The sequence below is a fragment of the Megachile rotundata genome, chromosome 13 (genome assembly GCF_050947335.1).
Source record: "Megachile rotundata isolate GNS110a chromosome 13, iyMegRotu1, whole genome shotgun sequence".
Lineage (NCBI taxonomy): Eukaryota > Metazoa > Arthropoda > Insecta > Hymenoptera > Megachilidae > Megachile > Megachile rotundata.
The window spans coordinates 15,001-27,500 of record NC_134995.1 but is presented as its reverse complement, the minus strand read 5'-3'; the positions used below and the strand labels follow the sequence as shown (position 1 = coordinate 27,500).

Sequence of the window (12,500 nt, the reverse complement as noted above, 5' to 3'; positions counted from 1 at the left end):
GCCAAAACCATATAGGAGTATTAAGAATACAATGCTCTAACAGGTCTGATCATTATTTTAATGGGTTATCAGTCATTGTTTCACCGAACCGACTATGCGGAGCGATTTCTTATTAATAACATCCTCATTTATGAATCCGAACGTGCCAAAACCATATAGGAGTACTAAGAGTACACTGCTCTAACGAGTCCAATCGTTTTTGGAATGGGTTGTCAGTCATAGTTTGACCGAACCGACTATGCCGGTGGGACTTAGTCGTGCACGAACTCACCGCTGAACCGACTATGCGGAACGATTTATTATTAATAACTTCCTCATTTATGAATCCGAACGTACCAAAACCATATAGGAGTACTAAGAATACACTGCTCTAACGAGTCCAATCGTTTTTGGAATGGGTTGTCAGTCATAGTTTGACCGAACCGACTATGCCGGTGGGACTTAGTCGTGCACGAACTCACCGCTGAACCGACTATGCGGAACGATTTATTATTAATAACATCCTCATTTATGAATCCGAACGTGCCAAAACCATATAGGAGTATTAAGAATACAATGCTCTAACAGGTCTGATCATTATTTTAATGGGTTATCAGTCATTGTTTCACCGAACCGACTATGCGGAGCGATTTCTTATTAATAACATCCTCATTTATGAATCCGAACGTGCCAAAACCATATAGGAGTACTAAGAGTATACTGCTCTAACGAGTCCAATCGTTTTTGGAATGGGTTGTCAGTCATAGTTTGACCGAACCGACTATGCCGGTGGGACTTAGTCGTGCACGAACTCACCGCTGAACCGACTATGCGGAACGATTTATTATTAATAACATCCTCATTTATGAATCCGAACGTGCCAAAACCATATAGGAGTATTAAGAATACAATGCTCTAACAGGTCTGATCATTATTTTAATGGGTTATCAGTCATTGTTTCACCGAACCGACTATGCGGAGCGATTTCTTATTAATAACATCCTCATTTATGAATCCGAACGTGCCAAAACCATATAGGAGTACTAAGAGTACACTGCTCTAACGAGTCCAATCGTTTTTGGAATGGGTTGTCAGTCATAGTTTGACCGAACCGACTATGCCGGTGGGACTTAGTCGTGCACGAACTCACCGCTGAACCGACTATGCGGAACGATTTATTATTAATAACTTCCTCATTTATGAATCCGAACGTACCAAAACCATATAGGAGTACTAAGAATACACTGCTCTAACGAGTCCAATCGTTTTTGGAATGGGTTGTCAGTCATAGTTTGACCGAACCGACTATGCCGGTGGGACTTAGTCGTGCACGAACTCACCGCTGAACCGACTATGCGGAACGATTTATTATTAATAACATCCTCATTTATGAATCCGAACGTGCCAAAACCATATAGGAGTATTAAGAATACAATGCTCTAACAGGTCTGATCATTATTTTAATGGGTTATCAGTCATTGTTTCACCGAACCGACTATGCGGAGCGATTTCTTATTAATAACATCCTCATTTATGAATCCGAACGTGCCAAAACCATATAGGAGTACTAAGAGTACACTGCTCTAACGAGTCCAATCGTTTTTGGAATGGGTTGTCAGTCATAGTTTGACCGAACCGACTATGCCGGTGGGACTTAGTCGTGCACGAACTCACCGCTGAACCGACTATGCGGAACGATTTATTATTAATAACTTCCTCATTTATGAATCCGAACGTACCAAAACCATATAGGAGTACTAAGAATACACTGCTCTAACGAGTCCAATCGTTTTTGGAATGGGTTGTCAGTCATAGTTTGACCGAACCGACTATGCCGGTGGGACTTAGTCGTGCACGAACTCACCGCTGAACCGACTATGCGGAACGATTTATTATTAATAACATCCTCATTTATGAATCCGAACGTGCCAAAACCATATAGGAGTATTAAGAATACAATGCTCTAACAGGTCTGATCATTATTTTAATGGGTTATCAGTCATTGTTTCACCGAACCGACTATGCGGAGCGATTTCTTATTAATAACATCCTCATTTATGAATCCGAACGTGCCAAAACCATATAGGAGTACTAAGAGTACACTGCTCTAACGAGTCCAATCGTTTTTGGAATGGGTTGTCAGTCATAGTTTGACCGAACCGACTATGCCGGTGGGACTTAGTCGTGCACGAACTCACCGCTGAACCGACTATGCGGAACGATTTATTATTAATAACTTCCTCATTTATGAATCCGAACGTACCAAAACCATATAGGAGTACTAAGAATACACTGCTCTAACGAGTCCAATCGTTTTTGGAATGGGTTGTCAGTCATAGTTTGACCGAACCGACTATGCCGGTGGGACTTAGTCGTGCACGAACTCACCGCTGAACCGACTATGCGGAACGATTTATTATTAATAACATCCTCATTTATGAATCCGAACGTGCCAAAACCATATAGGAGTATTAAGAATACAATGCTCTAACAGGTCTGATCATTATTTTAATGGGTTATCAGTCATTGTTTCACCGAACCGACTATGCGGAGCGATTTCTTATTAATAACATCCTCATTTATGAATCCGAACGTGCCAAAACCATATAGGAGTACTAAGAGTACACTGCTCTAACGAGTCCAATCGTTTTTGGAATGGGTTGTCAGTCATAGTTTGACCGAACCGACTATGCCGGTGGGACTTAGTCGTGCACGAACTCACCGCTGAACCGACTATGCGGAACGATTTATTATTAATAACATCCTCATTTATGAATCCGAACGTGCCAAAACCATATAGGAGTATTAAGAATACAATGCTCTAACAGGTCTGATCATTATTTTAATGGGTTATCAGTCATTGTTTCACCGAACCGACTATGCGGAGCGATTTCTTATTAATAACATCCTCATTTATGAATCCGAACGTGCCAAAACCATATAGGAGTACTAAGAGTACACTGCTCTAACGAGTCCAATCGTTTTTGGAATGGGTTGTCAGTCATAGTTTGACCGAACCGACTATGCCGGTGGGACTTAGTCGTGCACGAACTCACCGCTGAACCGACTATGCGGAACGATTTATTATTAATAACTTCCTCATTTATGAATCCGAACGTGCCAAAACCATATAGGAGTACTAAGAATACAATGCTCTAACAGGTCTGATCATTATTTTAATGGGTTATCAGTCATTGTTTCACCGAACCGACTATGCGGAGCGATTTCTTATTAATAACATCCTCATTTATGAATCCGAACGTGCCAAAACCATATAGGAGTACTAAGAGTACACTGCTCTAACGAGTCCAATCGTTTTTGGAATGGGTTGTCAGTCATAGTTTGACCGAACCGACTATGCCGGTGGGACTTAGTCGTGCACGAACTCACCGCTGAACCGACTATGCGGAACGATTTATTATTAATAACATCCTCATTTATGAATCCGAACGTGCCAAAACCATATAGGAGTATTAAGAATACAATGCTCTAACAGGTCTGATCATTATTTTAATGGGTTATCAGTCATTGTTTCACCGAACCGACTATGCGGAGCGATTTCTTATTAATAACATCCTCATTTATGAATCCGAACGTGCCAAAACCATATAGGAGTACTAAGAGTACACTGCTCTAACGAGTCCAATCGTTTTTGGAATGGGTTGTCAGTCATAGTTTGACCGAACCGACTATGCCGGTGGGACTTAGTCGTGCACGAACTCACCGCTGAACCGACTATGCGGAACGATTTATTATTAATAACTTCCTCATTTATGAATCCGAACGTGCCAAAACCATATAGGAGTACTAAGAATACAATGCTCTAACAGGTCTGATCATTATTTTAATGGGTTATCAGTCATTGTTTCACCGAACCGACTATGCGGAGCGATTTCTTATTAATAACATCCTCATTTATGAATCCGAACGTGCCAAAACCATATAGGAGTATTAAGAATACAATGCTCTAACAGGTCTGATCATTATTTTAATGGGTTATCAGTCATTGTTTCACCGAACCGACTATGCGGAACGATTTATTATTAATAACTTCCTCATTTATGAATCCGAACGTACCAAAACCATATAGGAGTACTAAGAATACAATGCTCTAACAGGTCTGATCATTATTTTAATGGGTTATCAGTCATCGTTTCACCGAACCGACTATGCGGAGCGGTTTTTTCTCAATTTCTACCGAAAAAAAAAATTTTTTATACACGAATTCATTTATCATCATTTTAAACGTGTTTTACAACTTTTTGGAAAATCGATTTTTTCACGCTAAGTTTTACCGCACTCTCGAATTGGCACGTTCGGATCGCGCGTTAGCATCGTAAGCGCCCGTGCGTAACGGCCGGCGTCGCCGACCATCCGGCCGGCCGTTCGGTATCTATATGGGAGACGACGGTCCGAACATACCGGACGATGGGGCAGCGTCGTTCTCCGCCAAAAGTTACCGCGGGTCAAAAAGACCCAATATACGTATAAGCGGAACTTTGGCAAGTACGAATAATCGTTGCTAAAATGCATCGATCTGACATAAACTAGAATTATGTTCAAAGTAAAATTAATGAAATTTTACACGAACTGAAGGTGTCCTAAGGCAAAATTTCTCTCGTACGAAAGACTAAGTATTTTTACTTCGATACTTTCGTACCATGAGAAATGATATGAAATGACAATTGGTGGTGCATGGAAATATGACGAACGACAACGTAAGTTGGGAAGTTCGTAAAATTTTTAAAGTAAAAATCGACTTTTGAAAAGTTGAGTAAAAATCGCACTTTTTCACTATAAGGTTCAGTGCGTAAGAGCCGGCGTCGCCGACCATTTGGACGGCCGTTCGGTATCTATATGGGAGACGACGGTCCGAACATACCGGACGATGGGGCAGCGTCGTTCTCCGCCATAAGTTACCGCGGGTCAAACAGACCCAATATACGTATAAGCGGAACTTTGGCAAGTACGAATAATCGTTGCTAAAATGCATCGATCTGACATAAACTAGAATTATGTTCAAAGTAAAATTAATGAAATTTTACACGAACTGTGAAGGTGTCCTAAGGCAAAATTTCTCTCGTACGAAAGACTAAGTATTTTTACTTCGATACTTTCGTACCATGAGAAATGATATGAAATGGCAATTGGTGGTGCATGGAAATATGACGAACGACAACGTAAGTTGGGAAGTTCGTAAAATTTTTAAAGTAAAAATCGACTTTTGAAAAGTTGAGCAAAAATCGCACTTTTTCACTATAAGGTTCAGTGCGTAAGAGCCGGCGTCGCCGACCATTTGGACGGCCGTTCGGTATCTATATGGGAGACGACGGTCCGAACATGCCGGACGATGGGGCAGCGTCGCTCTCCGCCAAATGTTACCGCGGGTTGAAAAGGACCCAAAGTGTGGTAAAAAGCAGAACTGTGGCGAATGACGAGAAGTAACTGATGTTAAAATACATCGAATAATACATGCTAAGATTACGTCCCCAAAATAAAGTTATATAAAATTTTGCAAAGCAAAATAGAGGTGTCCTAAGCAAAAATGTGTCTGCCGTATGGAAAAAAGGCAAAGTTTATAGAAATTTTTCTGGACTTCGGCACGAGACACACGAGATATATACTTAGATCGTACTAATAAAGAGAGAGGTGTTCTGAGGAAGGCCAGACACCTCTCGTACGAATGCGAGATACATGTTTATTTCGCGACTTCGTACAACTTTGTGAGAATTAAAGAACGAAGGTTGAGATATGCGACTCGCACAACAAGATGTGGACGACGAACATCTGCGAAAGCAACGAAACGCAAAGTTTCTAATACAAGAAGTGTCAGAAATATATGATCTCTCCGTGGTCTATCCTCAGTATCTATGTCCACGATGTTACAGTGGAACATTACGATTTGAGGAGAAAGGCCCCTAATAAAAGTGTTGGAGAGATCAAATTAATTATAAGTTTGAGAGTGTGAATGAGGTTTTAACATCACACTTATAAATTATATTATATTATAATATTAATATAATAAATAATAGTTGATTATATTATTAGACATAATAATATATATATTATATAGAGAGCGAAAGTGTGAAGAAAAGGGTGAAGAAGGGGGGGGAAAGGCAAGGAAAGTAAGTGAGAGGAGAGGAAAAAAAAATTTTTTTTTTGTTCCTCGTTCGCGCGAAGCGCGAAGAAAATTTTTTGAAAGCAATACGCCGTTGGACTTAGAAAAAAAATAGAAAGGCACGCGCGCGCGCGTAGAGAAAAAAATAAAGCCATGAGCGCCGGCGGACTTAAAAAAATAAATCTCATAACGCGGCTGAGACTTCGAAAATGCTAAGTACTACACGGTCGGATGTTAGAAAGACGGAAAGCAATACGCGGCCAGGACATTGAAAATGAGAAAGCAATACGCGGCCAGGACTTTGGAAATGAGAAAGCAATACGCGGCCAGGACTTTGGAAATGAGAAAGCAATACGCGGCCAGGACTTTGGAAATGAGAAAGCAATACGCGGCCAGGACTATGGAAATGAGAAAGCAATACGCGGCCAGGACTTTGGAAATGAGAAAGCAATACGCGGCCAGGACTTAGAAAATGTAAACGACGCACCGAACCGACTATGCGGAACGGAGTTTCGTCGATAACTCGAACAATTGCGCACCCGAACGTGCCAAACTGGTACAGGAATGCTAGAAATACGTTACTTTATCTATTCTAAGCATTAATTCAATAGGTTGTCAGTAGCCGATCCACCGAACCGACTATGCCCGGGGGACATAGTCGCGGTTGCGCTCCGTACCGAACCGACTAAGCGGAACGGAGTTTCGTCGATAATTTCTACCATTTTGAATTCGAACGTACAAAAACGTTATGGGGGGAAATAGAAATCCGTTACAGTATCGATTCTAAGTGTTTCTTCTATGCGTTGTCAGTCATCGGTTCACCGAACCGACTAAGCGGAACGGAATTTTATCGATAATATCTACAATAGTGGATCCGAACGTGCCAAAACGGTATAGGAATGCTAGAAATACGTTACTGCATCGATTCTGAGCATTAATTCAATAGGTTGTCAGTAGCCGATCCACCGAACCGACTATGCCGGGGGGACATAGTCGCGGTTGCGCTCCGTACCGAACCGACTAAGCGGAACGGAGTTTCGTCGATAATTTCTACCATTTTGAATTCGAACGTACAAAAACGTTATGGGGGGAAATAGAAATCCGTTACAGTATCGATTCTAAGTGTTTCTTCTATGCGTTGTCAGTCATCGGTTCACCGAACCGACTAAGCGGAACGGAATTTTATCGATAATATCTACAATAGTGGATCCGAACGTGCCAAAACGGTATAGGAATGCTAGAAATACGTTACTGCATCGATTCTGAGCATTAATTCAATAGGTTGTCAGTAGCCGATCCACTGAACCGACTATGCCGGGGGGACATAGTCGCGGTTGCGCTCCGTACCGAACCGACTAAGCGGAACGGAGTTTCGTCGATAATTTCTACCATTTTGAATTCGAACGTACAAAAACGTTATGGCGGTAATAGAAATCCGTTACAGTATCGATACTGAGTGATTTTTCTATGCGTTGTCGGTCATCGGTTCACCGAACCGACTAAGCGGAACGGAGTTTTGTCGATAATATGTACAATAGTGGATCCGAACGTGCCAAAACGGTATAGGAATGCTAGAAATACGTTACTGCATCGATTCTGAGCATTAATTCAATAGGTTGTCAGTAGCCGATCCACCGAACCGACTATGCCGGGGGGACATCGTCGCGGTTGCGCTCCGTACCGAACCGACTAAGCGGAACGGAGTTTCGTCGATAATTTCTACCATTTTGAATTCGAACGTACAAAAACGTTATGGCGGTAATAGAAATCTGTTACAGTATCGATACTGAGTGATTTTTCTATGCGTTGTCGGTCATCGGTTCACCGAACCGACTAAGCGGAACGGAGTTTTATCGATAATATCTACAATAGTGCATCCGAACGTGCCAAAACGGTATAGGGACACTAGAAATACGTTACTTTATCTATTCTAAGCAATAATTCAATAGGTTGTCAGTAGCCGATCCACCGAACCGACTATGCCGGAGGGACTTGGTCGCACTCGGACGGTCCACCGAACCGACTATGCGGAACAGAGTTTCGTGGATGATTTCTACGATATTGAATTCGGACGTACCAAAACGTTCTAGCGGCAATAGAAATCGGCTACGGCATCGATTCTAAGTGTTTTTTATATGCGTTGTCAGTCATCGGTTCACCGAACCGACTATGCGGAACGATGTTTCTCCGTTAATTTCGACATTTATGAATCCGAACGTGCCGAAACGGTATAGCGGTGCTAGATATACGTTACTTTATTGGTTTTGAGCAATTTTTATATAGGTTGTCAATCATCGTTTCACCGAACCGACAATGCGGAATGAAAAAATTTCGATAATTACGTTAATAATGAATCCGAACGTGCCAAAGTGGTATAAATGTTCTAGCAATACGTTATTCTATAGGTTTTGATCGTTTTTTATATATGTTGTCAGTCATCGTTTCACCGAACCGACTATGCCGGAAGGACTTGGTCGTGCTCGGACGGCCCACCGAACCGACTATGCGGAACGAAAAATTTTCAATAATTTTGTTATTTATTAATCCGAACGTGTCAAAGCGGTATAAATCTTCTAGTCATACGATATTCGATAGGTTTTAATCGTTTTTATTATAGGTTGTCAGTCATCGTTTCACCGAACCGACTATGCGGAATGAAAAATTTTCGATAATTTCGTTAATTATGTATCCGAAAGTGCCGAAACGGTATATCGGTGCTAGAAATACGTTACTTTATCGGTTATGAACAATTTTTATACAGGTTGTCAATCATCGTTTCACCGAACCGACTATGCGGAACGAATAATTCTCAATAATTTTGTTATTTATGAATCCGAACGTGCCAAAGTTGTATAAACGTTCTAGTAATACGTTATTCTATTGGTTTTAATCGTTTTTTATATAGGTTGTCAGTCATCGTTTCACCGAACCGACTATGCGGAACGAAAAATTTTGGATAATTTCGTTAATTATGAATCCGAACGTGCCAAAATGGTATAAATGTTCTAGTAGTGCGTTATTCTATACGTTTTAATCATTTTTAATATAGGTTGTCAGTCACCTTTTCACCGAACCGACTATGCGCAATGAAAAATTTTCGATAATTTCGTTAATTATGAATCCGAACGTGCCAAAATGGTATAAATGTTCTAGTGATACGTTATTCTATAGGTTTTAATCGTTTTTTATATAGGTTGTCAGTCGTCGATTCACCGAACCGACTATGCCGGAGGGACTTTGGTACGTTCGGACTCGGCACCGAACCGACTATGCGGAGAGATTTTTGCTCAATTTTTTGAAAAAATATAAATATTTTCTCGATTCTTGTATGTTATTTGGACGTATACTGTTATTTGTTACTCGTTTATTACGTTAGAAATTCGTTTGGTATTTATTTTGGCGAGAAAAGGAAAAAAAATTTTTTTTCGATTAATTTTGTCATTAAATTTCGTAAATTAATTGTTAAAACATCGTCCGTATACTTTTTAGCGTGTTTGACAACTTTTTGAAAAATCGATTTTTTCGCGCTAAGTTTTACCGCACTTTCGAATTGGCACGTTCGGATCGCGCGTTAGCATCGTAAGCGCCCGTGCGTAACGGCCGGCGTCGCCGACCATCCGGCCGGCCGTTCGGTACCTATAAGGAGACGTTCGGTCCGATCGTACCAGACGGAACAGAGTCGGGCGCGTGGCTATTCTATGACCTCGGTTGAGAACTAGTCCACCGCTCCTCGTGCGTAACTTCGTGTTGCCTCGACTGTTCGTGTTCTCGGTATCGATGCAGGATTTTCTCCACACTGCATTGTCGCGTGTCGGCGTCTAAGACCAAATGGCACATATGCGACGAACCTTTAACATGAGGCTGGTGACTCGTATGCACTTTGGTGTGTACGTTGTACTGACTCAAGCGGCACAGGCTACTAAAAATTAAAAAGGGATAGAATAAAACCGACCGTTCTAAAACGGGCCAAAAAAGGTTTTATAAAATTTATTTTAAAAATGAATTAGATAGTGGTGTTGAACGAACTTGTTCGTTACAACGCCTTCAGTCGAGAGGCTAAAAAATTTTGAAACGGAATATTTATTCCGAAATTCAGAAATGATATTACGTCCCCTTAATGTTTTGTGCGTCTCGAACGCCTAAATATTTTCTCGATGCGCGAGAAAACTTCTTCTTCGCGGAGAGTTTTTCGGTACGATGAAGTAAAATATTAAATAAATGCTTCACTATACGTACAGCGCAGAGATATTGAAACGAAATAATATGTAACTATGACTCGTAAAAACGGTTTCTGAAATGGAAACTTCTTCCAAAGTGAAGAGTTTTCGGTACGGGTGATTTCTCGATATTACATCGAGTTTTCGCTTATACGTACAAAAAATATTATTACGGTGTGTATCGTAACTATGACACGAAATTTTGAGAGAGAGAAAATAAAAATTTGGGTGGATTTGTAAGAATCGATGTGCCCAGCGCGAGCTAAAATTCTCTGTGTACGTGCTTGCTCCGATTTGTTTTTTTCGAACAGCATGTCCGTTGTACGCGCTATCACGGTACGTTCAGCACGCCACTTGTACGCGCTAACCTTTATCGGTGTGTCTTAAATAAAATACCAAAGAGAGTTGAAAGGAGAGAATAGAAGAGAGAGTTTGGAGGAACAAAAATTTAATATGACTGAAAAACACATGAGAGAAGAACCAAATAAAAAAAGGGAACGTTTAAGCTGATATTGGTTCATCACAAAAAAATGGTATTTATGAAAAAGGCGGAAAGAACACCGATATTGTGGAGGTTCAATACGGAGCGTGTGTGGTTTACGTGCTTATACCGTTTCGATGTAAAGCGTGAAAGCGGGTGTACGTGCTTCCAAAATTTCAACGGATACACACTTTCCGGCACGGAGAGAGTTTTAGCGGGATTTTCTTTTACGCGCTTCTTCGATATCCACGACGAAAAGAGAGACTAAAAACGGAGGTTTCGTATCGATATATGCCTAGCGCGAGCTACCTTTGTACGTGCTTCCTCTTGTTCGTTTTTCGAACAGCATGTCCGTTGTACGCGCTATCACGGTACGTTCAGCACGCCACTGTACGCGCTAACCTTTATCGGTGTGTCTTAAATAAAATACCAAAGAGAGTGAAAGGAGAGAGAATAGAGAGAGTTTGGAGGAACAACAATTTTTAATATGACTGAAACACATGAGAGGAGAGAGAAGAACCAAATAAAAAAGGAACGTTTAAGCTGATATTGGTTCATTGCAAAAAATGGTATTTATGAAAAAAGGCGAAAGAACACCGATATTGTGGAGGTTCAATACGAGCGAGCGTGTGTGGTTTACGTGCTTATACCGTTTCGATGCAAAGCGTGAAATGAAAAGCGGTGTTACGTGCTTCTAAAACTTTTCAACGAGAAATCTTTCTGGCACGAAAGGATTTGCATTTTTTTACGCGCTTTATCGATACAAAATAAGAGAAAGAGACCCCCGTGGAGGAACGAAACGTTTATATCGACACGGTTTCGATTCGTTTCGACGAACAGCATGTCCGCTGTACGCGCCATAGCGTATTGTCCAGCGTGATCCGCTATACGCGCTATTTCGGTGTTGTGTCGTTAAACGAAATATTGTATATCAAAGACTTATAATATAACTTCACGTAATATAAATAATATTACGAACCAGAAAAGGAAACGGGCAAAAAGAGGAGAGCTGCAAATTGGTTCGTGTACAAAAAGTTGTACAAAAATAATCATAAAAGAAAAGGGAACGTTTAAGCTGAAAAACTGAAATAAACGAACACAACGTCCAGCGTGCTTGTTACGCGCTTACACCGAATGGGGATCGATTAATTCGTTCCGAGCGTGTGCGGTTTACGCGCTTCTTACGTTTCGACGAACGGCGTGAAAGCGGTGTGTACGTGCTTTCAAAACTTTTTTGAACCGGAGAGAATATTATTCTTCGGCATTACTACGTCGATATGCGTTTCTTCGAATCTCCGGCATTGAGGTTGTGGAGGATTCGTAATAAAATCGAAACGAGAGAGAGAGAGAGAGAGAGAGAAAAGGAGGAGGAGGAGAATTGTGAGTCTTAACGTCGATCGGTCGTTGTTAAATTGTAAAGGCGCCGTCGAACGTAGAAAGACCCAATTTGATGTTAAATAAAATTGGCTTAAGAAAAATGAAATAATTCTTTAAGCTCCCTGGTTGATCCTGCCAGTAGTCATATGCTTGTCTCAAAGATTAAGCCATGCATGTCTAAGTACATACCGAATTAAGGTGAAACCGCGAATGGCTCATTAAATCAGTTTTGGTTTCTTAGATCGTACAACAATTTACTTGGATAACTGTGGTAATTCTAGAGCTAATACATGCAAACCAGAATTCCACCCAGAGATGGGAGGAATGC

General features: G+C 41.0%; 1 non-coding gene across 1 annotated transcript in view; it reads left to right on the top strand.

The window, feature by feature from the left end:
* The first annotated feature begins 12,291 nt into the window (after positions 1-12,291).
* LOC143265720 (small subunit ribosomal RNA) overlaps positions 12,292-12,500 on the top strand; it is a 1,933-nt gene continuing 1,724 nt past the window's right edge. Inside the window, exon 1 of the ribosomal RNA XR_013040402.1 lies at positions 12,292-12,500. This exon is cut by the window's right edge and continues 1,724 nt beyond it. This is a non-coding gene — a ribosomal RNA (small subunit ribosomal RNA).